Source organism: Papilio xuthus, unplaced genomic scaffold (genome assembly GCF_000836235.2).
Source record: "Papilio xuthus unplaced genomic scaffold, Pxut_1.1 DF825017.1, whole genome shotgun sequence".
In the NCBI taxonomy this organism is placed as follows: Eukaryota; Metazoa; Arthropoda; class Insecta; order Lepidoptera; family Papilionidae; genus Papilio; species Papilio xuthus.
Genome location: NW_013533632.1, coordinates 6,940,576 through 6,968,350, shown reverse-complemented (window position 1 = coordinate 6,968,350; position 27,775 = coordinate 6,940,576). Strand labels below are relative to the sequence as shown.

Below are 27,775 nucleotides of genomic sequence, written 5' to 3'. Positions count from 1 at the left end.
GTTCGTTAGCCACTTTGTTTAGGTTAGTTACAATAATAATTTTATTTTTAATAAAATACAGATTCATGTTTTTTTCATATTGATTTTTATTTATAAATTAATATTTATACAAACATAACTGCTTCATTTTACGTTGAACCCGATGATTGATTTCTCCTCGTCTGCCTAGAAAATAAAAGCAGAGTTAAAACTTTCGAATTGCCAAATAGAAGACATCAACATGCAGTTTAAGAAAAAAAAATATTAATACTTATTGATTTTAGCAATAAATTAGTAAAATAAAAAACAAAAATCTTACATCTATAATAGGCGATTTTAAATGATACTATGATGTGTGACATTCTTAAATATGACGAAAAAAAAAATAAACGCGGTAAAAAATGTAGTTTTAGGATGAGTTTAGCACTTAGTGAGTCAACAAAGCTGGCTGTGATATGTCACGGAACAGCATTTCACGGCCACTTTGCCGTTTCACTAATTGCTATGTCTCTTGAACCAAAAATAATGTCGTCTTCCTTTAGAGCCTGTCGTAAAGCTAACGGCAACGTGTCTCCGATCACCTGTCGCTCATCAAAGCTGGCTGTGATATGATACATAACAAGCACATCTCAACCACTTTGTGAGCGACAGGGTGACCATGTCGTTCCCAATAACCAAATTTATTTCATGTTCTTCTATGTTCTCTTCCCTGTGTTGTTCTGTATTGTGCACCCATTTAAGATGAAATATCCCACAGCCCAACTCGTCAAAAATGGCTGTGATATGAATAAATAACATGGCACAACCATTTTTACGAATGGGCCACGGATCCTTGTAGTAAATTGTCGTTTCCTTTGTAAAATTGAGAAGTGTGATCGATGAATTGAAGTGAAGCAATTGTCTCCGTAAACCGACCACATCAAAGTGGCTGTGATATGAGACTAAATGACATCTCACCGCCGCTTTGACAGGCTAGGCCCGAGAAACTTTCAACTTGTAGTGTGTGGTGAAATGTGGACTCTGCTGATGTTTGTTTCGGCTGGCGAGACGCTGTAGCAAAGCAAATGGGCCATGCTCATCAAAGCTGGCTGTGATAGCTGTTAGGAATCTATAACAAACCGACTTTGATGGCATGGCCACATTGACACCCCTGTGAATAGTTACTTGAAAATTATAATATTAGTAACACAGTAAAAAAGCAAGTATGATGAACCTGTATCACATGAAATTGCACATCTTTAAAACCTCATACAATTATAGAACAACCATTATATTAGATAATTCAAAATATTAAAAAAAATATCAAGTAATAATTAAAACATAAAATTAAAATACAACATTTTTTTAGTTTAACATTTTTAATAAATAAAAAAGAAAATGCTTCTATACAATTAAGCGATTGGTACAATGACTAGAAAAACAAGATGCTATACATAAATTTAACTTTTTTATACAATATTATACACGCTGTTGCCCGCGAACCCATCCGTGTGAATCTAAAAAAAAACTTAGTGGCCTATGTATCCTTTCGGACTATGTTCATCGAGATCCGTTGTGCCATTATGCAGATACCTTCTAACAGACATCCATCTATCCATACAATCAAGCAATTATAACATTATTTATTACTATTGTTGTAAGGTATACTCATATTCTTTGTAACCATTATAAATTAGACAGCCAGTGCTAGAATATTGTTAATCAAAAAGTGGCTCTTGGATTTAAAAACAAATTTTAGAAAAAATAATTTGAACTCCATAGTGAGTAATGTTCAAAAGAAATAAAAGAGCTCCATATTTTTAAAGTAGATGAAGAAAAAACTTTGAATTGCTAGTCTCCATGGTCAAATGTCACGTATAAAAGTGCTGGTGAATTAAAAAAAAATCCAAGCTGTTAATCCGAATACAATGTGGATAAATTGCAAACTCGTGGAAAAATAAAATAAACCTACAACTACGTTCCGGTTCAAGTTCCATTTACAGAACGCTCCATTACGATATTGGACGTCGAGTGCCTTTCAGTGTGTTTTTCAAAGAAAACCTTAGACTATACAGAAATGGAGTAGCAAACAGACGTCGTTATACTAAATACATAAATACTGCCACTTTCAACGGGGATGAGATAACCTTGATAATCACAAATGTGCAGATTATGCTAAAACTTTTAATTGAAACGTCTATAAACGCATATTTAATCAAAATTCTTTATTCACAAAACGAACAAACAGTCAACCAAGTTTAGAACCAATTGTACGTTTTCATAAAACAGAGAAGAATGCACGCGCTTGAAATGTCCTGTCTCTTAAAAGTCAAAGAACAAAACATTCAATAAACGAAGTGCATGCGACCCTAAAAGTATGTAAGCTATGGCCACTATTATATTATTTCTACAAAGACATTTTATACTGTCTCATGTAATTTTAATTTTCAGAATATCTGTTAACATCTAAGTACATTATAAAGTATGTAATAGGACTACTTAAGTAAAAAAAGTTATCATAAAAGCTTGTTTGTTCTCAGTCATCCTTTAGTCTATGACTCTTTTGTTTTTTCTGTCACACAGCAGGCAAACTTATTTTACGGCTCTGCACATCATAGGTTTCCAGTCATTACACGAGGGTATTACAGTTCATTCGTCAAAGTATCTACTGTTAAATGCGATAAATTAGAATTACACGACTATAATCTTAAGCATTAAAATGGTTACCTACATAAGTTGACTATAGCCTTTATTATAGCAATATAGTCGTAGTAGTCGCCTCGTCTTTATTTCATTTATTCCGGAAAGCGTGATGTAAGTTGTCCTACATATTTGCGAAGAAATTCAAACATGTCTCAAGTCAACCGACCCGTACTGGACCAGCGTTGACTATGGCCTTCGTCCCTAACATGGGTAGGCTCTGAGCTTCTTGGTGTACACATTTCATTTAGATGTTTATTTTTAATTACGAGTATTAAATTATGTATTTCAGTGCTGTCTATAATTTCAAATTGATTTATTAATTTCTCTATCTGACCATATTTTTTTCAAAAACTATTTGAAGATTTTATTTTCCCTTCTCTCTGTATTGGAAATAGCGTTTACGGGAAATTAAATGTTGCGGTCGTAGAATGCAAATGAACGATGCGACAGGCGACGAAATGAAATGTCAGCCTCAAACATTGACCAAATGTGGTCAGGAAACTCCGGCGTAGAGCTGTTATACGACCTTAATTGTGAAATCATTGTTTGCACCGTGTATTTACGTTAGCCGTGAATAGATCTGTTTTCTAATGATAGAGAACATGGAAGGTACATTTCCATAAACAAACCTAGTATATAAACTAGTATGTAAAATAAACCCTTGAATGCTTATGTCAATTTGTATTTTAAACCAGGAGCTAAAACCTTGTGGAAATTTATAAGAACACAAGCTGTCTCCGTCTCCGTTCACGTGGAAAATCAATAATTGAAATAAAAAAATATCCTATCCTGAGTTTGACCAATTTATAGATGCTTTTTTTCCACAAAAAATAAACAGAGAAAGCTATAATTAGAAAATTAAATAACATTTTGGTGGACATTTTTAATAATTATATAGATAAGTATACAATTAGGACAGACAAGAAGTAATTTAAATCTAATTTTTCACAATACCGCTGGGAAAAAAGACATCTGCCTTCAAGTCAAACAAGTAGCATGGGAAATGACCAGCTGAGCTCATACAAAATTCTTGTCATGAATATTGCGTTGCTATAAACGTCCACTTAATAGTCGCAAACGTTTTACATGAAAATTAATCAACGTCACAATCGATCGATAGCCAACATCACTCACGCAAATTGGAAATGTTCGATCAGTACGAATTACAGTAAACGTTTGCAACTTATCTACATGAATGGCGTGCCACATTGCTCTTAGTAATATTAATATCGGCAATGATAGTAATTGGTATAAACAACTTTTTAAATAATATTCACGTACCGTCGCTAAAGTTGTCATTGACTTTCGCTTGAAAAAAAATATTGTTTTTTCGCGTATCGCTATAAAATGAGAGAATAACACAGCTTTTATAAGTTAGATTTTAGTCTGTTCACCGTGGGTTACTGACTGGTTACCATCTCTGTATAAAACATATCGTCATAACTCTCATTATCTGTGACAAAACAGAGATGACACCGTGTTTTATACGAAGATTTTGTTTTACAGACTGTTAGTCAAAAAAGCAAGATAAAGTTATTATACAAACAATGTCTGACCATAGAACAAAGGCGGTATTAATTTACCCGGTATAGTGATTGACAATTTATGGTATACAATGTATGAACTTGGTTGTCACCCTCAGCTTAGGCATCCTCTTAGTGATATATTGTCTTCTAACAATGGCCGTATTGATTTTCCTGTCCACAGCAATTACGCTCAGTCACATGACTTGTAGCAGGCAAGCCTGGTAAAACGTTCACGATATTAATTTCAAAATAGATGGACTCAAAAGGAAACTCTAACTGGTCGGCCATTGCTCGATTCGATCATAATACAAAATCAAATTGAATAAAGATAACTCTTTGTACCTCTTCCTATTTACTTTAACTGTGTCACGTTCATCCGCTTGGGCAATTTATTTTCAAAGAGGAATCCTTTTGCATCACCTATTCTTATATCTTAGTAATATTATAAGTGCTTCGCTATCTTGAAAATCGCAGCTTGTCCCACGCCAATTTAGATAAACAGGTCGCGAGCGATTGGTCATGGCGACAAAAGAATAAAATGTGCGACGCGTTCTGTTTGCGAAGCTCTATGTTATTGTATTACTTAAGTTGCTTAGCGACTAAAATCGCCGGGTTCCAAAGATTTATGTTGCCTTGAGTACGAAAAGGCAAAAAGAACTATTCGTTGTCGAACTGTTGTATAAGCTGACGTCATGCTCGCTGATATGTATTTGATTGTTTTGGTAACGCACCGCAACTAAGAAATATGTTATCGTAACTACGTTGCAACAATGTATATTTGAAAAGCGGAAATCGGGAACCATAATACCAAGAATATACAGAATTTGTATCGTGCAATAATTTAACTAATCGTTCAACGTCGTTCTTAATAACATCGCGGTTAGGTCTGTCAGAAAACATGTAAAATATATATGCACGTTGAAATTGGTTTAAAAAAGATACAGTACGAAAAATCTTGTAACATTTTTTTCGATATTGACTGAACGACTTATGCTGACCGGGTCAGGTATCCTTGTCCGTCTATAAATTCGACTGTTGATGTTTGTGACAATTAATTCTATCTATTACTAGCTACTAGTTCTAATTCACATCACCGTCGCCAACTACATCCTACAGCGCAAAAATGGCGAAGATGAAATAGGCAAAAATATTACGGTTTGTAGCCTATCTGTATATAGGGCAACGTGTTCTCTATACGTATAATATTATTTTGACATTCACGGTTAGCAGTACCAAACATGTAAGATCAGTTATTTTTCCAATAAACCGGTAAAAATGGCATTTAAATTAAACCTAAGAACGAGTTTTAAATGTAACAGACGCATATGTGATATGGAATGTACGCACTGACGATCGATGTTTACGACTTGGAATAAAATCAATATTACGCGTTGCATTACTTTGTTAAATATATAAAACCCTGTTTAATATAAAATTTATAACGATAAAAAATATTTCGCTAATTGGAAGAAATCCTAGATCAATTTTCGGCTTAAAATTTCCTAAACATCATTTAATCCCAGACAACCTTCAAATGTTTCGCTATAGCAATTTGCGATTATTTAAGATTTCTTAATATCATATTCATAATCCCTAATCGATCAAATATTTTTTGTAATACTGTGAACTGAAACGATTCTTTTACAGTAACAAGATAGGACTTCTATTCTATATAAGAGGTTATTGAAGAAGAAAAATCGCTTTTGATATAAAAAATTTAACCACAAATGTTTTATATTTTGTTGGTATTATTTATGCAGAGAAATAAAACTAATTAAATCCAGACAAAAAATGTCGCACACAATAATGAAAAACCTTTACCTTAAATTATGCAAGCGATCGGTTCCCTTAGATCGAACCTTCGAATGCCCGAGAGGTAAATTAGTACGTGCAACTATGAGTTCAGATTACAAATTAGGTTAGGCTAAGTGGGTCTCCAGTATACGATAAGCATAATAGAGCTTTGTAAGCTTTAATACAGAGTAATGCTATAAACAATATAACCCATATTCGATTCAGATTGTTGTTTTTAATTTTTTACGAAATATATATAAGGTTATTCCTTTAATATACAATCTATGTATAACAATTAACAACCTTATATTATAAATTAATAATCTTATTAATAAACTAACAATCTATAAAACAGATTAGACGTAAAGTTTACAAATTGATAATTCGTATCTATTTGCCTTTTACAATTTCAATAATTACATGAACTTTACTATATATAATTAAATAGTTGATATACAGTAATAAAAAAAAATAAAAAACAAAAAAGCAACATAAAAACGAAGAATACCGTCGTCGTTTGGATCCGGTCTTCACATCCAGGTCTTGGTTTGCTGTGAGTATGCTCGATCCTCATGAAAGACAAGGTAGTGAGAATTTGTGATGTACAGGACATCTCATTACCCATGTCTTTCACGAGGCAAAGAGCAAGGGAATACGCCGTCACTGCTACCTGCGTAACTTGCCCTATTGGAATTTGAATTAATAAATTCACATATCATTATGATTTAGATGAAGCGTGATGGATTGCGCGAATGGGAGTGACGACTGATAAGTGTTAGTTCGATCTGGAAGACGTGTTACGTTGATCCCACATAGAGTGGTAAAAGGAAAATGAAACAGAGGAATTCTGAAGTGATATTAAATGTATGAAATTAGATTATGGGTGTACGACTTAATTATTGGTACTTAGATCTTGGAATATGATTTGGTTAACACAATAATGAGATGATGACGGTATAAGCCAAACATTTTGACGTTGGTAATGAATTTAAAAAAAACAAAAATGTAAATGAATTAAAACATAAAAAAATGCAAAAGAAAATCAAATAAGACAATTGAAAGCACTAAAAATTATATAATGTATGTGTTGATTACACCATAAACATTTTAATAATTAGAAAAATTAAATATATAATCAGTCTATTTAAGGATGATTAGTTTGGGAACCAACGCCTATGAAGTTTCGAATTAATTCTGTATATAAGGATTAATTTTGTACTTAATCGACGGTTGTCATAGTGTCGGACCGTGAGCGCATAACCAACAACTATGCACAATCGAGAATCGGTCATTGGTCGGTCTTTTATAAATTAATAATTAACTAAAAATAGACATTAAATAAATTTATCTTTTATTTGTCAATACCTGAATTCATTTTGAAATTAAAAAAAAAATAATCACGAAATTTTCGATTGCAAGTTCAATGAGAAGAACCATCGATAATCTAGAATATTCATAACCAATTTTACTCAAATTATTTCCAGTGAATTGTCAAACTAATCATCCTTAATTAGACTCAATATAATACTATCAAACTGTTATTAAAGACATTATTGTACTTAAAACTTTATTAACATAATTATTTAAGAAAGAATTAATTTTAAAATACGTTGCGAAAAATATTTTTTTATTGTACAAAAATCTTTACATAAATTAAATATCGGTTAGACAGCAGTACTAAAAACCCACAGGGTTTAGGTGTACTTACTGGTCGCTTATTAATTTATAAAATTAGCAAATTAACAAATACAGACGTGATTAACAATTTCACAATTATATTAAACAAAAAGAAAAGAGATTAAACGGTTTTTCAGAGCATAATAGACAAAAAAGCAAAAATACAATATATAAAATACATTACGTCTTTATAGATAATAATATTTTAACTATAATATAATTTTAATATGCATCATTATACTAAAGACCCACTTAAGTCACATTAGACTTATACAAGATCCATTATCTTAAACCCTTTTTGCTTCGCTTTTAGCTTAATAAATATACAAATATTATTGGCGAAAGCTTTTTGCCTTGATTATATAATAAAGGTAGCTTGTCAGCAAAGGGTAAACTCTTGAAGAAAATATAATTATGTATTCTTTTAGTAAGACACAATAAATCAATTTTGTACTAAAGGTACATTATCTTTATAAAACATTTGTATTATGATATAAAAGGATAATATAATGCGCAAAGACATACTTTTTAGTCATCTTAGAATGAGAAATAATTGACAATTAGAGAACATTATCTGCTGAACATTTTTGTCTTTTGATGTCATCGAAAATTACGACAATTTTTTTATATTTTGAAGATAACCTAATATTATGGAACATTATGTTTATCGTATTATGCCTAAAACGACGATATTTATTAAGTTTTATACAATATATTCAATGAATAAGATTACAAATAGCGTTCCAAAGGAAAAGAGTGGCTGAAACGACAATGTATATTTTAACTATCTGTCGCCCGCGGCATCGAAGGCGCCGAATTAAATTAAAACAAAGCTTAATTATTAGCCTATGTGTTCTTCCAGACTATGTTATACATTTATGCAAAATTTCTGTGAGATCTGCGCGGCTGACGTCCAAACATTCGCATTTATAATATTAGAATTAAACTAAGAGAAGTACCTACTATGCTTCAATAATTTGGATAGGAAAAATGCCAAATGACGAAAGGTAGAGCTGACTTTAAGAGTCGAATTTTAATTAAAAAGTTCATCCAATAAATGTCCACTAGCTATCAACTCCGAACGAAAATAGCTTTCAATATCGCGTCACGAATGTAATAACGTTGAGAGTTAATAGCTGTAGGCTAGTAAATTGAATTTCGAACATCCCCGAAATGGAAATGGAGCTCAATTTCATTCGAATCGAGTGCATTGCGTGAGAAGGCAACAATGCGCCTGGATGGATAGCGACGGCGAACGGCCGACGGCAATGGTCGATGAAATCATTTAACGGACGCCGGAAACGTTAATAATGCAAACGTAGATATTCAATATGGACGGTGATGTCGGGTACGCGTATGTCTGATATTCGCAATGCACTCTACGTAGTATAGTAAATCCCATCAAAGCTTACACACACATGGGTACCGCTAAAGTTGAGAAATTGGAGGGTGTGTGAATTAAATTTAAGCCGATTAATCTCGGTCGGGCCAGGTGCAAACTGATTGTCAATTAATACGCGTCCTATAACAGACCGTTGAGGTACTTTTGTACTCATACCACATTGTTAGTGGGAAAATTAATCGACAGTAATGCAAGTATCATAATTTAAATGATATTTTCATTTGGAATTTAATTGTAACCAATTATAAATACTGGTGAAAGTGTTGTTTACTTAAATACTATCTCGAATTATATGGCCTATGGACGTAACTTATCTTTGTTTTCGATAAATTGAGTTATTTATTAATATAAATATTTATTTACAGTGAAGTTATCAGACAATTGCAATATTCTATTTTAACAACACGTTACGTGATTATTTGTCATGCACGTTACATTGTATGATTACTTTTGGCGGTACCTATAATTAAAATACAAAAAGTGGCTTATGTATCTTTATACATAAGCGACTTTTTTGTATTTTCTTATTCATCTTTATGAACACGTCAGTCAATTTAACCAAAAAAACCCAAAAAATTTAAAATTTCATAATTGTTAACTTATTAGCTCGCAACTTCTTTCGCAGGGAATTAAATAAATACTTAGTAAGTATTCTATGAATGCTTCCAGACTATGTTCTATATCTGTGTCAAATTTCTAGGAAATACGTTTCAATGTATTTTTCTACACAAACAATTATTAAATTTACATGTATGGGAAGTCCTTTGCTCCTTAAGTACAGGTCTTCCTAGTTAAAGAGCCAAGGCAACATTGAATTTTTTATGTATAACAATAAAGATTTTTTTTCATTTTTTTAATGTTTTGGCTGAAAATTGGTGGTGAGGTAGGTAGTACCAGGAGACGGATATAGTATTTTTATTCCATTCCCGTGAAACGTGACACGAATTTTTTTTTAATTTCGCGCCAAAACATCGGTCTCGGGTAATGGTTAGGTTAAATTTATACTCTGAATATAGTGGTAACAAGCAAATGTACTCAATAATACGTGACATGGGAAATGTAATACTAGATGGCGCTACGGTCTAACTATTGACAGTACCGTTCTGATTAATTGTAGAGTTACACTTTTGTTTGTTACATAAACGTTCTCTAATAAAGTATAATTTTATGAGGCTGATTGAAAAATAGTTCCTTTGCTAAAAAAATGTCGATCTACTTTCAAGTACTAAGATGATATCAATAGACAATTTTTTGTTTATAATCTATATTATAATTGTAACTTGGTGTCAATTTTTTTTAATAAATAGTGAAAATTTAGCGTGAACGGAGTCGTTGGCGACTAATGTTATGTACCTCCAAAACGGCTGCATGGTCTACATAAATTTGGTATATAGATTTAGAACACAGTCTGGTAGAAAACATAGGCTACCTATGATTCCAAATTTGTTTTGATTTACATTTCATTTAAAAAATCTTCAACGGTTCAACACACCTTTAAAAGGGCAAAGCTAGTCCTATGATAAAAAACAAAAGCGGAATCCCTATAAAACCGTGTAGCAATCGACAGCGGAGATTTGCGTATCACGTATGCAATTTATTTAATTGCGTCTCCTCTTGAAATTAGTTTAAACAGTTTGTCATTATTATCAGAAGTACAATAAATAGACCTAAAATAAATCATGACGCACAACTCTTACACACACTTGACTCAATGCCAGAGATAAACAAAACAACGTGGTGATAAACAAACGATATCGGAGTGGGTCCCTTCAAAACAAGATAGCGAAAATAAACTGCGTCTTATGACCATATTCTGTCCTTCTGTTCTGCAATTTAATGCAGTTATAGTAAATAAGTTACGTACTATTTTACTAAGTAAGCATTGTTAAGAAAAAAGTCCGATACTTTGCCGGTGTACTAGCGCTACACTAGCCTTACTAAAATGTCGACGTTTATGTCCCCTCACTAATCACTTTGACATTTGACTTTGTAATGAAAGCGCGCCATTCGTTGCAAAAAATTAATAATGTTTAAAAGTACTAGCGAATGTTTACATTTATATAACATAGTATGGGGAACGCAATCACCTCATTTACTATTAATAAAGCTATAGTCTGGGCGTTAATTAAAAAAAATGCATTTCAGATTGTATGTGTTATTCCCGTGGCTAAACTAATTTATATTTTTAATAACATACTAATTTTAAATTTACGTTTAATTAGCCCCTTTGTACACAAGGCAATGTGAATCTACGAAACTAATATGTATCCATATATTATAATAAAATAGGAATGTCTGTATGTAATATCGAAGAAAATGATATTTCGTGAACATAAGGTATTTGCGTGGCTTATACGTCTGTCCGCGTTTGTTCCGGTTAATCTCCGAAACGGATGGCTCAATTTTGACGGGACTTTGACGGTTAGGGACCTGATACTTGCATATTATAGGCTATTTTATTTTCTGCGCCGACGATTCGAAGGTTAGTATAAAAATATGATTCATCGGAACAGGAAAATACTGACACTCAATTTCATTATCAAAAATTCAGACAGACTTCGTATAGTATTAAATTAATTAAAACAATCCAGTATTAAACCAGATATGTCCGAAAAGCTAATGTTTCAATCAGGCCGTGTCGGACTATGTGTCCGACAAACCATACTTCCATTCAACACCTCGTTGTGGCTTGTCGGACGCTTTTTAATCGAATTGTTGTATACAGCGTGATCCGCAAGGCCCCATAAAGGTTATAAACAGTAATTTTTTTTCGATTTTCGAAAAATCATACTAGATTTAAGTTCAAGTCAACAATTTTAAATCAACACAGAGTAAAACAATGAGAATATCATTATATTTAACTACGATACAGTAACAATAATTTAGTAGCCAACACGTTAGAACATTTTACAGTTCAATTCCAACGCAATTAATACATATATTTGACACCAATTGAATCTGTATTCGAAATCAGATATTGAAAATTTAATGAATTCCTCTCTCGAATGAAATGGAAATCGCCCAATGAATGGAATGAACTGAAATAGTGCGGACTCTACATTCTATGAATATCTATTGCAGCTCAATAAATTCTCAGTATCAATAACGTTGGTGATGGAAATGAATAATTTCTATATATTTGTATCTTTATTATGAATATTTGTGTCAAGCAAATCAAGATGTTTCTAGATGAAAAAAATGCTTCATATTTCGATTGATTACATTTCAATTAAAGATTTATTAACATACAGAAAATTTATGTGGATTTTATTTTAGACTAGCTGTGCCCGCGACTTCGTCCGCGTGAAATACTGTCTTGGAGCTGCCCGCGGTACTGGACAGTACTTAGACATTGCAACATTACTTTATTTTTCTAAAATAAAAGTCAAGCCATTTTAGAGATTATTCGGAATAAAACAGATGCACAGACAAAAATTGTAAAAAATGTTATTTTAGTATATATATCAAATATTCATATACATGTAGTAAAAAGCAGTTATTTCAATATTACAAACAGACCCTCCAATTTTATTTAAATGTATAAATTGCTTTTCTTCATCAGACATTTTTAAACTAATTGTTTACCTTTGTTGTTATTTAAACTACGTTAAATGTTGTATAATTTTAGTAAACTTATATAAAATCTACCGTGAAAAGGGTTAACCCCGATGGTCTATACATTAATAATTCAAGTAAACTTAGCCAGCTATAATGGTAGAGTCTGTCAAACTACGTTAAAGTCAAAAGCCTTGTAGTGTCTTGTCATGTCTTACCTTGTGTCATTTATCATTAGGTTTTACGTATTTTCTGACAGAGGTAACCCCAAGGGTAACCGGGCTAGTTAATTTTATCGAACTATACATATTGTATCTGTGTATACATCTTATTGTATTGCAGATGTCCAAGCGAGAATATAGAGTCTCCGCATTGCGCATTTTCGTCCGCCGCATTTGCAACTAACTTGATGCAAATAATAACCTATTCAACGATAAAGTACACCATTTATCGTTTGCAAAACAAACCTAGATAACTATAGATCTTATTTCAAATATACAGAGTGTTTAAGATTATCAAAAGGATATCACCATTCGGACACCTCTACAAAAATTAATTATTTTTGTTTTCAAAGAGAATAAGAAGGATAATCATAAATGAGAGAATAGGAGTCCCGTAGTGACTGTGAGTTAGGTGAAAAGCCAGGCTATTTGACTACAATTTTAATAACAACGCCCTATTTATAATTATATTGTCACCGTCGACAACGTCTACCCGGATTTAAAAAAAAAAACTTATTTAGTAGCTTATGTGTTCCTCCAGACTGTTCTCCATATATGCCAAATACCAGAAAGATCCATACAGCCGTTCTGGAGATACCTTCTATCAAAGATCTATCTATCCATCCATCCAAACATTCGCATCTATAATATTAGCAAGATTCAGTATTCAGTGGCGCCGTCAACCAGATATCTGTGCAACTTATAAACCAAAATGCCATCTATTATGATTTTATAGAACTAACCGATAAATACCCACTTATGTCGTATCGTATCAATAATTGAGATAAAAACCGCAGGAACAACTTACAGATGGAGTTGGACGCGAACATACATCGTGATACGAAAACATTTTTCTTCAACTTTGAATCTTTGATCGGTGACGAAAAGTTGTGCCATTATTCTATCCGGAATCGCCAGGTTGACAAAATTAATCAAATAAACATCCTTTGTACTTGTGTAACATTTTTTTTTATTTTCTTTTAATTACAAAAATCATTGTACCGAACTACGGTAGACAAATTTACCCATTTTAATCATTAAGAATATGCAAATATTCCTTCAAAATATTTTAACAGATCATAACGTGTTTTCAAAAAACGCAGTGAATACACGAAAAACAAATTAACTTTATAAATTAACTCGAAATGAAACCAATTTATTCGATCCAATACAAAATAATGAAGTTACATCATAAAAATTGCCGCAGAATCTGTAACTCAATTAATGCCAATTTATTTAAAATGCGAGGTAAACTTTATTAAAATAATAGTTAAATGTTAAAATGGTTTTCTTCGTCAAAATTGAGATATTCCGTAAAGAAATAAAGCGACATCTATTAGCGACATGTGGTATCTACATTGTCGTTAATTATACTGTGGGAGTTTAAATAATTGGCGATAAAATTTTGAGTATAACAAAACTGATGACCGGAATTACATTTTCTTAAAATATTTAGACAAAGTAGTATCAATTGAAACTAAATTAACTCCTTAATATGTATATTTTAAACAATTTTGATTACATGGTGCATATGATGTCAAATGACTACAGATTCGTGAAGATTTGCAGACGTTCAGTCGTTTCGTTGAGTTCTGCGTAACGATGTCTCAAGCTATAACTTAGTGGAAGCTCAATATCTTTCCAGAAAACATTACCTTACTAAAATAGAAACACAAGAAAAGATGTAAATGCAGAAAACATGATGTTTGAACTCGGGCACCTACTTACTTGTAATATAAAGACAGCAGTAGCTGTGAAAGAAATGTGTGTTGAAAACTTTGCAAATTTAAATGGTGCTACACGAGTACACATTCGCGTGAATATGTTTATTAAGAAATCATACCGTTTTCAGACTTTTGTTTCAGAGTCGCGGAAGGTGAAAAAGAAATAGAAAGTTGAAAATAGCACCCTTTATAGTAAATGAATGTTTTCCAAAGTAAAAGATTTGTAAGCGTAAAAGATGACTTTTACACATCTTGGAATTTTGACTTTTAAGAGATAGGACTAAGCGCTTTTATTCTTCTCTGTCAAATAAAAACAAGCAATAAGCTCTGGACTTGCTTGCGTGTATGCTCGTTTTGTGTGTAAGTTTTTGAGTCGGTATACTTTCACAAAGACAGTTCATTTTTACCATGACTTACACATGTGTGATTTTTAACCTTATCCCATCCCCCGCGAACAGTGGCATAATTTATTTAAAACAACTTAGGTAGTTTGTCTAGTCCGTTTCTCTTTAGTCAGAGATGGTTAATTATCAAATAGGCAATTTGCGACGTACTTGTTAGTGATGTCAAAAACATCTGCAATTAGTTTTTTAAATAACAAAAATACATGCAAACACTTTCTAAATGAACACACACAATGATGATCTTTCTAACGTGACACGAAGACGTATGACGAGATATTTCCAACAAAGTTTATTTTTACTATGAAACTACTGTATTAAGATAAAAAGCGGGAATTTATTTATCAGTTTTCTCCAAATATAAATCGGTCACGAAACATATTACAGTCTTACAACTTTCATAACCCTTTTCATATGTTTTCAGTCGATCAAAATAACGGTGAAATCGCTCGAGCTCGTTTCGCTGGCTTAAAATATAACCTAAATGCAATCAACGGCAAAATAATAAGAACAGGTTATTTCTTTTGAACTTAAAATAAGGAAAGGAAATGAAGCTGAGAAAAAAAATCCGGTTATGGTTTATAATAATGTGACCTACCTACCTGTGCTCTTGGTTAAGATGGCCGCCTCATCCCGCGTGTACATCTCCATTGCGCAGGCTGCGGACACATACGACAAAGCCGTTCAAATTATTTATTATTTTTCATACACAAACCCAAAATAATTTTATATAACTCAAAAGCAGTGACAAAAATAATCGCAACATTTTCTTTTATAAAAAAATTTTGATTCTTTAAAGCTGAAATATTTCTTTGTAGGTTATAAATTTCTGTTTCCCATTTTTTAAATCCAATTTCATATAAATACATATTATAATTAACAAGTGAAAACCGTGAATTATTAAATTTCATTTTCGCATATCGCAAAAGCAAAGAGCATCGCATCAGTATACATAGCAATACAATAATAATAATAACATAAAAAAATAATTTATAAAAAAAAATTGTAGTAAAAAGTTTGAGATTTACCTGTATGAAAATTATATTTGTTCTTTTCTATTTTCTCTTCATTTTAAGACGACACGTAACTGCCAATAATCATACCTGTAACAAGGAAAAATATGTTCTTTGATCGAATTTTACGTCATAAACAAGCAACATTATAAACGCGCGCAGCTAATGCTCAGCAAAACAATAACGCTACGTCACAAATAATATCACAAAAAATTAAAAAAGTTCGCAGTTAGCAATCGCATTTCATATTGCACACATTTATTGCACACATATATGTGCAATTAAATATTATAAAAGACTTACCTAAATCAGTGCTGCGTAGCTTTGCTCAATCGATAGGCCGTTGGGTTAATACCTGTTAATAAAAAAAAAAGAAAATTTATTATCAAGTTTTACTGTTACTAATATTAGAAATAAATATACGTCATATAAATCATTGCGTTAAAATCTATTTTAGTACCTTGTTCTTTAATTATCGTTGTCTATTGTTATAATTACTTTGACGAGGAAAAAACCCTGAATTACTACTAATTAGTTTAACTATATGTTGGCATTCTGATGTATTTGTGTATAGACGATTGATTAACGCAATAATTAAAGTTATATTAGTAGGAAAACCTTAAAAAATTTAGACCACGTTATTCACTGATTAAACTTTCCATTACTAAAATTAAAATACCAATAAAAATCATACTACGCCTGCTATCATAAATTCTCATACTGTCAAAACTTAAATCGAATATTTTAAAAATATACAGTTAAATTCAGGAAATTTTTACAAACTCTAAATAAAAATCACTCCAGCTTAAAATCAAATGACGTAAAAATTACGAACACCCACTCGAATTGACGTCAAGCTTTGCTGATACAAACGGTAGCGCTCCGATATCATCCATTATCTCTTTCAAACTTATAACATTGACATTATTTGTGTACGAAATATAAAATAGAATCAAGTTACCGTACGACATGCCTTTTTATCGTAATTTGCTGAATGAATACAAATAAATCAATGACCTCAAAATCCTCAAGTATAATTTATAATCTAGTTAAAACTCTCTAGTAAACTATGTATTATTATATTATTAATGTAATTAAAAATAAATCTAAATAATAGACCAAAGTACAAGTGAAAAATAAATCCAGGTCGTTACAATTACGTTGATTATTTAACATTATCGCACACAAGTTATGAAAAACTTCCCCATTTTTAGAAATCGATTGAATAGCGCATGCGTAGTTCGCAATTGGCCCGTTCGATGCTACCGTTAGCTTAACTTTATCCCCTCAATTTGATAACTTAAATGAATTTAGACCTACTTCCCTATGTGCGAGAAAAAAAACAATTTTATGAGTTATGGTCCCTTATTGCTTTTGCCTTTGGCAATTTGCCTCCGTTCGGCATCGTTACAATGTTTCGACTGGGGGTTCGAAAACAAAAAGTTTCGTTGCTTAACACCATTAACGCTTGCCCTTCGGACCTTCGTTATGAAAATAAACAAAGCTATTGATATCCTACCTAATTTAGAAGCCTCTGGTAATGAATATGATACGACAGAGTGTAGATACTTTTACATCTGCCATTTTTGACGCACATTAACGTTCGCATTGGATTTCAAAATAATATCTCGTGAAACTCTGGCTACTTTATTAATTAATATATAACTTGAACAAACCTAACATGACGACTTTGTTATAGGATTTTAAAATTATTAAAATTAGTGAACTGGAACGAAGCAATTAAAATAAAATCATTCATATTATGACAGTCAGCTGAGTCTTTACGCATATTTTTATTCGCGCTACAGCACCACAATTCATCGATGCCTCCCTGACCTCGGATAAAGCTAACGGCCCGGTGCATTCGCCGTACCGAGTTCAACGGCACACGTTTTTTCGCAAACTTTTACAACCGACACCGTCATTCAAGCCGCGTTTGCTCCGAGTTCATAATGCACCGGATTAAGAGGGGTACGACGCGTGGCTTGCCTCAATAGATGGCGCTATTGTGCGCACGCCAGCCACTTTTTTCTTTTGCTTTGTTGTGGTTGCTTGGCTTTTGAATACTTTGGATTTATCAATTTTGCTTCTGCATAATGCGTGATAAAAACATTACTTAATTTCTTTAAGGTCTAATATGCGAAATGTAATTGTTTATGTAAATAATCTAGAGATTTAAATAGGGGAATGTAAATTCTTTAAATAGAAATTTAATTTAAATTCAAATGCCAAAATGTAAGCTGATATTTATAGCAAACATCAAAGTCTTTTTGTTAATTAATTCAAAGAAATTTATTTACAAAATGAGCAAGTCAAAACAAATCTTTGATTACTGTCCTAATTAAGGGGTATCCTTCATTATCACCGTTGCTATCGTGTCATGCTATAATTAACGGACTGTCGGAATTTAATTAGAGTAAACAGATCCCGCTCATGGTTTCAAAAAACAAAAATGAGAAATGGAAAACAAAGAATACTATAATAATTAAATTTATATTTATAGAACTATTTGATTGATTAAATCACTAATAGATTTGTGTCCAAGTTTACAAGATTTTAATCTAAATTTCGAATTTAGGAAATTGCAACAAGCAAATGATATAAGCAAAAGCAATTGCGTCGTAGTCAATATATTTCTGCGAAATGAAGTAACAGTAATAAGGAGATGTTGCTTTATGAAGCGGCCGTTTTGAAACTCATCTGCGTTCATTTCCGCTGCAGATAGCAAGGTTGAAATGACGGCAATGCAACGTTTAGCTACATCTACACAGATAGATCAATCGGCATTCGTAAGTATTAGCGGGAAATAATCATGAAACACGAGGAAATCGTACAGGAATAGTACATTTACAATATTTTGTTACAGATAAAAGCGTCGGTGGCTCGGGGTGTTAAGCACTTGACTCTGCAGGTCCTGGGTTCGAATCCTGCCATGTACCAATATGTTTTTGGATTTACGTATATATTATAGGACGTTCTTACGGTGAAGGAAAACATCGTGCAACCTGAACTTATAAGAAGAGATTCAAAGATATGTGTGAAGTTAGCCAACCCCCACTGGTCCTAGGGTGGTTAAAATAAAGAAGTAATTGCTTGTTTCAGAGTCCTCGAACAAAGACGCGTAACAATTAGAATTTGCGTTAACAAAATATAAGACATATTATCGACAGAGAATGGATAGAGCTATTAAACGAACAACAAAAATGCGTCACAAACGCGATAGTCGGCTAGTTTTACTCGAAGCGATAGCGATTAGCATTTTTTTTTCTTTCACGTCATCGCTTTATCTGAGTTGTTGTAGTTTGCGATAGAAACCAATGAAATGTCTGCCGGAACGTCGCCAGATTTCACAATATACGGGAACAACTGGCTACGTTATAATTATAGAGCTGAGCAATACAAAGAGGCAATTGACGACGATAATAACTAAATCACATCAATACAAAAAAAACTATATACTAGTTTTTCTTGCATGAAATCTAGACTAAGTATAATTAGTTAAAATATCAGGATGAACAGCATAGCTGCGTAGAAAAACGATAAAGGCTATCTTACTAATCTTACTTCTTACTAATATTTGGATGGATGGATGATTAGCAGGTATCTCCAGAACGGCTCCTTGTATCTAGCTGAAATTTTACACAGATGAAGAACATAGTCTGGAAGAAAACATAGGCTACTAATTGAGATTATATTTCATTCCGCTTGGTCGGACTCGCGAGCGACAGCTAGTTTCTTTAAATAAAATACAAGTTGTAGCGTCGACCAATTAATTTCTAAAATAAACTATCAAATATTTTTTCTCGTATTAATAGGTACTAATTGATAAAAATATAATCATTAGAAGCATTAGGTGAACGACCTCTTTATTGCGTTGCTAATTATATATGTGATAAAGAACCTTATCAGAACAAGATGTTAACGTATACATCATTGTAATAATAACTTGACTTTGGTATAGTTTGATTAAAATCTTGAAATATAGTAACGTCATTTAAACTAGTTAGTTTATTAAAATAACAAGCCCAACTAATTGTTATTGAGTGTACATAAGTACAGTATATATTTGAACATGAATAAATAACAATAATAAGTACATAGTCGCGAATTGCATTAGCTTTGTATCAATCTAGCGAAAACAAATATTTAATTTACACGTAATCAAGTAATACAAATATTATGCCCTTATTATGTTGATTTTGCGTATCTGGTTAACATTGACCTGTTTACAACATAGGTTATCGTTCATTGTTTCTTGCTGGTGATTATGTGCATACAAAACAAAGCAGTCTGTCCTTCGCAGTGACCCTTAGTTCACTACTGATATAAATGAAAACATGAAAACTATCCGAATGCAATTAAACTTGAAATTATAACAAGATAAGGCAATCGACATCATATTTGATAAGACAGTGTAAATACTATTACTATACAATTGTATTATTTATTTACGATTGCACTACGCACATGTTTTGCAAATGAGTAAACAATGTCTGGATAAATGTTACAATGTTTTTTTTTTGTTGCGTAAATTTTACACAACATTTAATAATAATACTTCTTTATTAATTGCCTTTTCAGATCGAAGATTTACAGTCAGTTTATAACAATACTATTTCGTTATAATTTAAATAATCTATATCTAGAATAATAAAAAAAAACTACCTTCAAAATTCTTACTTTATTATTCCGTTTGTATATTACAAATGAATTATAACTGTATGTAGTCTATTTCTGAATTCTAATCAGGACTAGACCTTTTATGCTTAAATTACGGGATACAATGTGTTGGGTCTTACCTGCTCACGGCAATAATGCAGTTTTTTCTTTGCATGCATTGCGCCGTTATCTTCCCATCGTTGATCTTTGCCGGCATTACTCATTACAATATCGGCCGCCATTACTGCGAACAATATTTCACATGTTTAATACAGATAAATAAAAACCACTTTGACTTTTATAGAAACATTAACAACCGCCCGCGACTCCGCGCGGTATTAAAATAAAATTAATTAGTAGTCTATGCGTTCTTCCAGGCTTTGTTCTACATTTATGCCAAATTTCATCGTGATCCCTGCTGCCGTTAGGGAGATACCATCTAATGAACATCCATCGATCCAAATATCCACATTTTATAACATTAGTGAGATAAAAGGATTCGAAAACCTATCTCCTTTATATTTATTATTAGTTTAGTTCTTATCGACTTGAGTCTTCTATTTCTTAAGTACATCAAAGGACTTCGTTCTTTCACAAACTTCTATCTTAAAGAAACTTGTGTCGTAGCGTAATAGCATAGCTCTTTTGAGCTAAATAACTTTGAGATTGAAAAGGAAGGAAACTGCGCAGACTTCGTCGTCGTAGTTTATAAGTAATAAAGTTTATATATTTGAACTCCTTATCTAAATGAAGTCGCGGTGTACGGCTAGTGTATGTGTGTTAACACATGGCGGTAGTTGCAACTCAACAATTTACGGAAGAACAAATTCGTAATAGAAATTTATTCAATATTAATTCTAGAAATCGGAGGCTTATTAATTTCTCTAATTATCTAGAAATGTAGACATTTATAAAACGTTTTTGGAAGTTTATTAGAAATGCAATGGGACGGCGTACCTGAACATGATAATTTTTTTCTATTTAAAATGCAAACTAGCGCAGACAATTCATATGAAAGGACGAAGGCAATATCTCTGCAGCGAGCATCTTGACTTTTTTCATTTCGTTTTAAAATCACAAAGGAATTTTTTTAGGAGTGCGAGCCAGAACGGTGACCGCGCGTCGGCCCGACACCCCGTAGCGACAAATTCATCGTATGTATTACGCAATTCTGAAATCACTTTTTGTGTCCGCCTCACTATGGTTGACTTTTGTAAAACAGAGATTTTCGACTACCTGCTCTTTTTTTCTGAGCCCACGGTTGCTCCGGCCCCACAGTCAGTATAAACCCCGGTGAAATGTTCCCTTTGATGCTCCCAAACCTTCCAATACATTCGACCCGAAAGCTGGCCGCATATTTAACGATGACTATCTTTTGACTACGTATAGAGAGGTTATGAATAAGGCATTAACTGTCAAGCGCATAAAATTGTAAAGGTAATGTAGGTGAACCGTTTTAAAATTCCATCGTATAATGTAAAAAGACGGAAGATTAATCTATGATGTGTAAAGAAATATATGATAACTAAGAGATGCAACAGGGAGGGTGTATTGTTAGCGTATGTACATATTGGACGGCGAGTTAGCGATGTTAATGGTGTTCGCGTGCGGCGTCGCTCTACTTGGTGTAACGGAACGTGGCGTAGCGCGCCGCAGCCGGTTTTTTGATACCTCACATCCGTACCATTAGCGCTGCATCTACGTGACAACTCGCACACAATCGACGCTTGCCAGTTTCCAATGTTACTAATCGTCAAGAAAAAAAAAACACCAATATCTCTAATCGCACCAATAATATCAGAGCAGAGAATATTTAGAATGGGAAGGGTCATCAAAACTGTCGACGTTCTTAAAGACATCAAATTAGGAGTTGGAATGAGCGTCGCGACAGCCGACTACGCTTTAAGAATTGTTAATTAAATTCATTAATATGATTCCAAGTCACGTAACACAGCTCTTGAAGTTCTCAGACGCTGGGCTTGGGGACCTTCGCTTATACATCCGTATAGCACACCGCTGAATGTCCGGTTAAAGACAATGACTCCGGCACCCTATCGACAATCATAAAGGTGTAGAATATGATTTACAAATCTCTCGACATATGCCGGTTCGTTAAGCGTGACCTTGCTGAAATGTCATAAAATGAAACCAACGCGCTTTTACTTTATACGTAATTGGACATCTGTTACGATTGTTGTAAAAATAATAGACGGTTTAATGCAAGCAGTTCCGAAAGTGAAAGTCCACCGTTATGCACATTATGAGATATCTTAACGGTATAAAAAAATGACGGCACACAATGATTCTTTCAAATAAATATCACTGACATTACCACAACTAATATAAAAATTTAAATCTGACATAGACCAACACTATAAATATTAGAAACGTGCTACGCCGCTACGAACTTATAGTTGAAATTAAGCATTCAACTTTTGCCAATCGAAAATCGTCAAAAAAGATTAGTTGGTTATCAAAACCACCACCGTACAGTGCAAGAGACTAAGGAAGAGTAATTAAAATCAAGCACAAAATTATATGCTTGATTTGAGTCTCTAATAAATGAAATTGCATTTTCTTTCTCGATTTATAAAAATGGCTCCTGAACTATAAAGACGCTCATAATAGCTCTGCAGATAACATTCCGGTCTTTGCAATACTTTGACTTTTATGTAACTGCAGGCATATCGATTTGTGCGATAAAGCTGGCCGTGTACAACGAACTAAAAAAATGTATGTTACTCCAGAAAGCTTGGCGGATGAATTTTCAAGTCGCAAATCTCGTATGAGCAATCGCAGTACCTCCGTAGTCGAGTAAGACAACAAATTACAAGTTGTATGTTCTTGTAGTAAAACGGTATCGGTAATGCGGGTTATTCCGCAGTTTTCACTTTAAAAGTGAATCTTTTATAATTATTATTTTCGACTATTTGAAATTTAATTAATTAAAAACGGTTCATTAATTAAATTGTGATATTTGAATTGTCTTGACTTTTTATTCAATAATTATTTATTCTAAAAAATCGAACAGTATTAATATGGCTTTTCTATTGGTGTTAGCTGGAGTCCGAAAGTTTTAAAAAAAACTTTTAAACTAAAAACGCAATCAAATACCTTCAAATAAAAAAAATCCAAATTAAATAAAAAATTACTAGTGATAAATCTCTTGCCGATAATTGAAATGTGCGGATTCATGCCTATATTGAACGCGTGGGTAGATTTTTTCCACACGCCCAAAGATATTTTGAAAATAATCTTAAAAATCTCAAAGGATAAAAAAGGAAAATTGATTGAATTGAAGAATTAAAATTGTCAAAGGTGGCAATAATTGATGATATTTCCAAGAAAATTGAGATTTCCAATAGTAAAATGCAAGAGAGATGAGCTTTCTTCACATACCGGAGATTGCGTGCGGCGGACAGCGCGGCCATCTGCTGTTTCGTCGCACTCCATTTCGCATCGTGTCTGCACCCGAGCAAGTCCAGGTACACATGCAGCAACCAGCAGCAAAAACTTGTCTAACATCTAAGACTTAATGTTAGCCAAAGATATTTTTTGTTTGAAAACAGCACGCAGTTTCGCACGTGCGTCCCACATGACTGCTCATGGAGCGATGATAAGTTGGGAGTGTCGACGAGAGTACGACTGTAGAGGCTTCGGTGGCCTAGCCATTTGTCGGTTGTATGAAAGAGATGGCTTGCGCAGGGCTACGGAGGATGCGCAAACTGTTTTCCCGGCCGCGCAACTTGTTGAAGCGATCGGCGCTGCCAATGAAATATGGAGGCGGGCTGAGGTATATCCGACATAAATGTCTAGACCAACCCCCTAAACTCTAAGCTCTGATAAGTGATAAGGACTCCTACTTTGCGATCACTTAGTATTTACACACAACCATTACTAAGATATTAACGACAATGTAAGGACTGTCGTTTTGACAATTTTGACAAAGATATAGATAGAAAACAATTTTTTTTAAATAGTTTTTACTATAAAAATATAATTTTTCTTATTTCAATGAAAAATCCTGTACGAATCGCGGTTAAATTTTAAAAATTCTTAATCTTATATTTTCATTCTCACGTGCAGGAATTCTACTTATAAGATCAATCATCTCCCACTTTACGTCAAAAATGTTAAGGTCTAATCAAAATTACATAAATGACACACCTATTAAGAGGGCGCCACAATCTACGTTGATATTGCAACATTATTGATCTACAGTCACACAAGGATATCTCAACCGCTGAGAGGCGCTGCTATCGCGATTAGTTCTGTCAAAATTTATATAAAACCTACTTAGACGGACAAACTGACATAAAAGAAAAAAAGGACATGACAGCTGCAGTGCAAAGACGATTTTTTGACATTTTTGACTGTTAGTTGTCATAATTTAGTTTGACTTATGCTCACCGGGTCAGATATATTGTCGGTGTCTCAGCCATTATTCTGTACATTTTATTTATGTACCTATACATTTTTCACGCTGTAAATATTTTACAGTATATTAAGTCATCAAATTATTACGAACTCAAAAATGACACTAATAATAAATAAAAATACTTTCACAACTCGACGACAATCAATTATATCAATACAATGGTAACGAATTATTATCTAATTAAATTTCTGTTGCCATTATGCAAGAAAATATACTTAGGTTTTTTTATTTTTCTGGTAATTCTATACGCTATACATAATGCGTTAATAACAGTTTTTTTTTAAAACAAGGACTGGAGCAACAATATTTATCTGAAGTATGAGTAGAATAGTTTGTGTAGTACGTTGTAACGATAGCGGTGCCTCTGAGAGGCTCAAAGAGGTATACTGGTCATTGGCACGGGCATTGTGAGGTCTTCGGCCCCAATAACTGACCTAGCACTATGCGCACCTTCACCGCGCGCCCGCGCCTGAGGGTTGTACCACCTGGCGTCTAAGCCGTATTTTCGTGGCTTTGCGGCCTCGCGGCCAGCTAACTGCGTCGGTTTATTTTAATAAAGCCCGCGCAGATGTCGTGAGCGCTGTCGTACTTTCACCACAACTTTACACCCTAGCACATTGTACGCAGGGTGCAGTTATGCATGCACGCCACTCCCAGGGCCGAGTTGTAAACAAACCGGGCGAGGGCAATGGCTGACGGCAGCCGGCCACTCCCCGCTCTCGATGCGCCCGCGCCGGCGACGCCATTCAACCGGGAAGTTCACGCTTTATTTTTAGCATTTCACGAAACGAGCATCAATACTACAATAATATGTTACGGAGTTTAGCAGGACCATGAACCGATGTTTCTCTATAATTTTGGAATGCACATTTTTAAATTTTGTTATTTTACTATTCTTGACAATACAATTTAAACGCTCAGCATATAATGGCGTCCTGGGACGGTTAAATTTCAAACTCGTCAGCATACTGCGTCTGTGCAATGCGCATGCGCACGGGAGGGCGTGCGCGGTGCACGCTCTGCCGTGCGCAAAGAGGCTTACGGTGTTATTTAACTGTTAAGGGTCTTAAATTTAATTTTATCACAACTACATATAACCATGAAACTCTTGGAGCGAGTTGGCATGTATATATGGGAGATAAGATAAGAGAATAGACAAAATGACGCATTAGATTGCAGAAAATAGAAGGACGGGAACAATACAGTAAAAAATGTTTTACTTTGCGTTTGTCTTGTTCTTACTGAGCAAACAATTAAAAAATTATTGTGCTCTGCCAAAAGTAAACATGCACCGCAATGCGGGCAGGAAATAAAACTGCGCGCCGACTATTTTTATAAGCGGTAGGTCGAAAACATAAGTTCAGCTTTTGTCGCATGTACAATGAGTATTGACGAAGGGTAGGGCCGTCGATACGAGGCCAGGTGCAAAAGCTGGGGTCAACAGCCGCGGTAGCGTGACAAGTAACTAATAAGCGACGTCCGCGTCAGATATATCGCGCGCTCGCGGCCCTTCGTCGGAGTCGTGCTCGTGCGTAACCATCGGCAATCGGCATTGACATTGGATATCGGAAGAGTGCTAGATCCGCAGTGGGGCCAAGATCGCGGTGCCACTTCCGAAGATTGTTGTCTTGGGCGACGTCGAAGGCGGCGGCACTCCGGCGCGAGTCAATGACCCGAAGGCGCGGAGGGCGCGGGAGGGTGCGCGCGCACGCAGCGGTGCCCCGCCTTTATTTATTACGATACGCGCGGCGCGGCGCGCTCGGCGCCGGCAGCGCGGCGGGGCGGAGGCCGCATTCCGGGCAACCGGCGCTTTACTCCACCACACTGCGGTCATGCTAAAATAACACGACCCATGTCTTTACTTGTACCGCCCCATGAAGATCTAAAATGCCACTTAAAAATAATCTATTCCTAAACTTACAGCTTTCAGGATCCGCGCGGCGAACACGTGCGTCCTCTTGTATCTTCACGTTCGTTCGTCGGTTCAGACCACCCAAACTCACTGGCAGAGTTGGAAAAAGTTCGAATGGCGTACGGTGCAGTGAGCGCGCCGGCGCGTACTTCGATGTAAGTCAACACTAAAGTTCACATGGCGCGCGCGAAGTATCAAGGCGGGACAACGGAGTACGCGTCAAGTCAGGTGGCTGTATGACGCATTAGTGAGCGCGCGGCGCGGCCGTACAGAATGCGCAAACAGACGAGGCGGGGGGACGAACCCCTCCCCTCCGTCACTTCATCCCACACCGATACCCGGGTGCTCCGTGCTGCCCTCTAGGCTGGGCTCATCGACCGCGCGCGCCCTCACGGTACCGTGCCATGCCACCGTGCCGGTCTCCGGTCCCCGGTCCCCGGTCGCCGGTACCGCTCTCGCCATGCTGTGCCACTCTTTCTTGCAGCTGTACCGCAATGTTACGATACTCGCTTTACCCCATCCAACTCTATTCCAAGATATGGGGACACTACCACATATGATACTTTACGCTTCGATTCTCTGACAGTTTAAAAAATATATAAATCATTAAAAGAATAAGTTGGAAATAATTCAAAGTGAAGTATTGAGCTTAACTGTCTTAATCCGTCGAATTATTTTCTCGACGGTATCATATTCACGAGTGAAGCACAGAAAGTGTATTAATAATTAAATTATCACAAAATCCCAATCTAGTGAGCACGATTTACTTACAAGTACCGCGTGCTCGTATGG

At 34.4% G+C, this 27,775-nt stretch overlaps 1 long non-coding RNA gene across 2 annotated transcripts; it reads right to left on the bottom strand.

Moving 5' to 3' along the window:
* Window positions 1-66: 66 nt before the first annotated feature.
* On the bottom strand, window positions 67-27,258 carry LOC106126414 (uncharacterized). Of its 2 annotated transcripts, none has more exons than XR_001228367.1 (6): window positions 26,993-27,258; window positions 20,774-20,877; window positions 16,278-16,329; window positions 15,990-16,064; window positions 15,560-15,620; window positions 67-165 (listed from the first exon to the last, which is right to left on the bottom strand). It is a non-coding gene; the product is annotated as an uncharacterized LOC106126414 (long non-coding RNA). The 2 variants fall into 2 exon arrangements; XR_001228366.1 differs by having other exon boundaries at window positions 15,564-15,620.
* Between the last annotated feature and the right edge of the window lie 517 nt (window positions 27,259-27,775).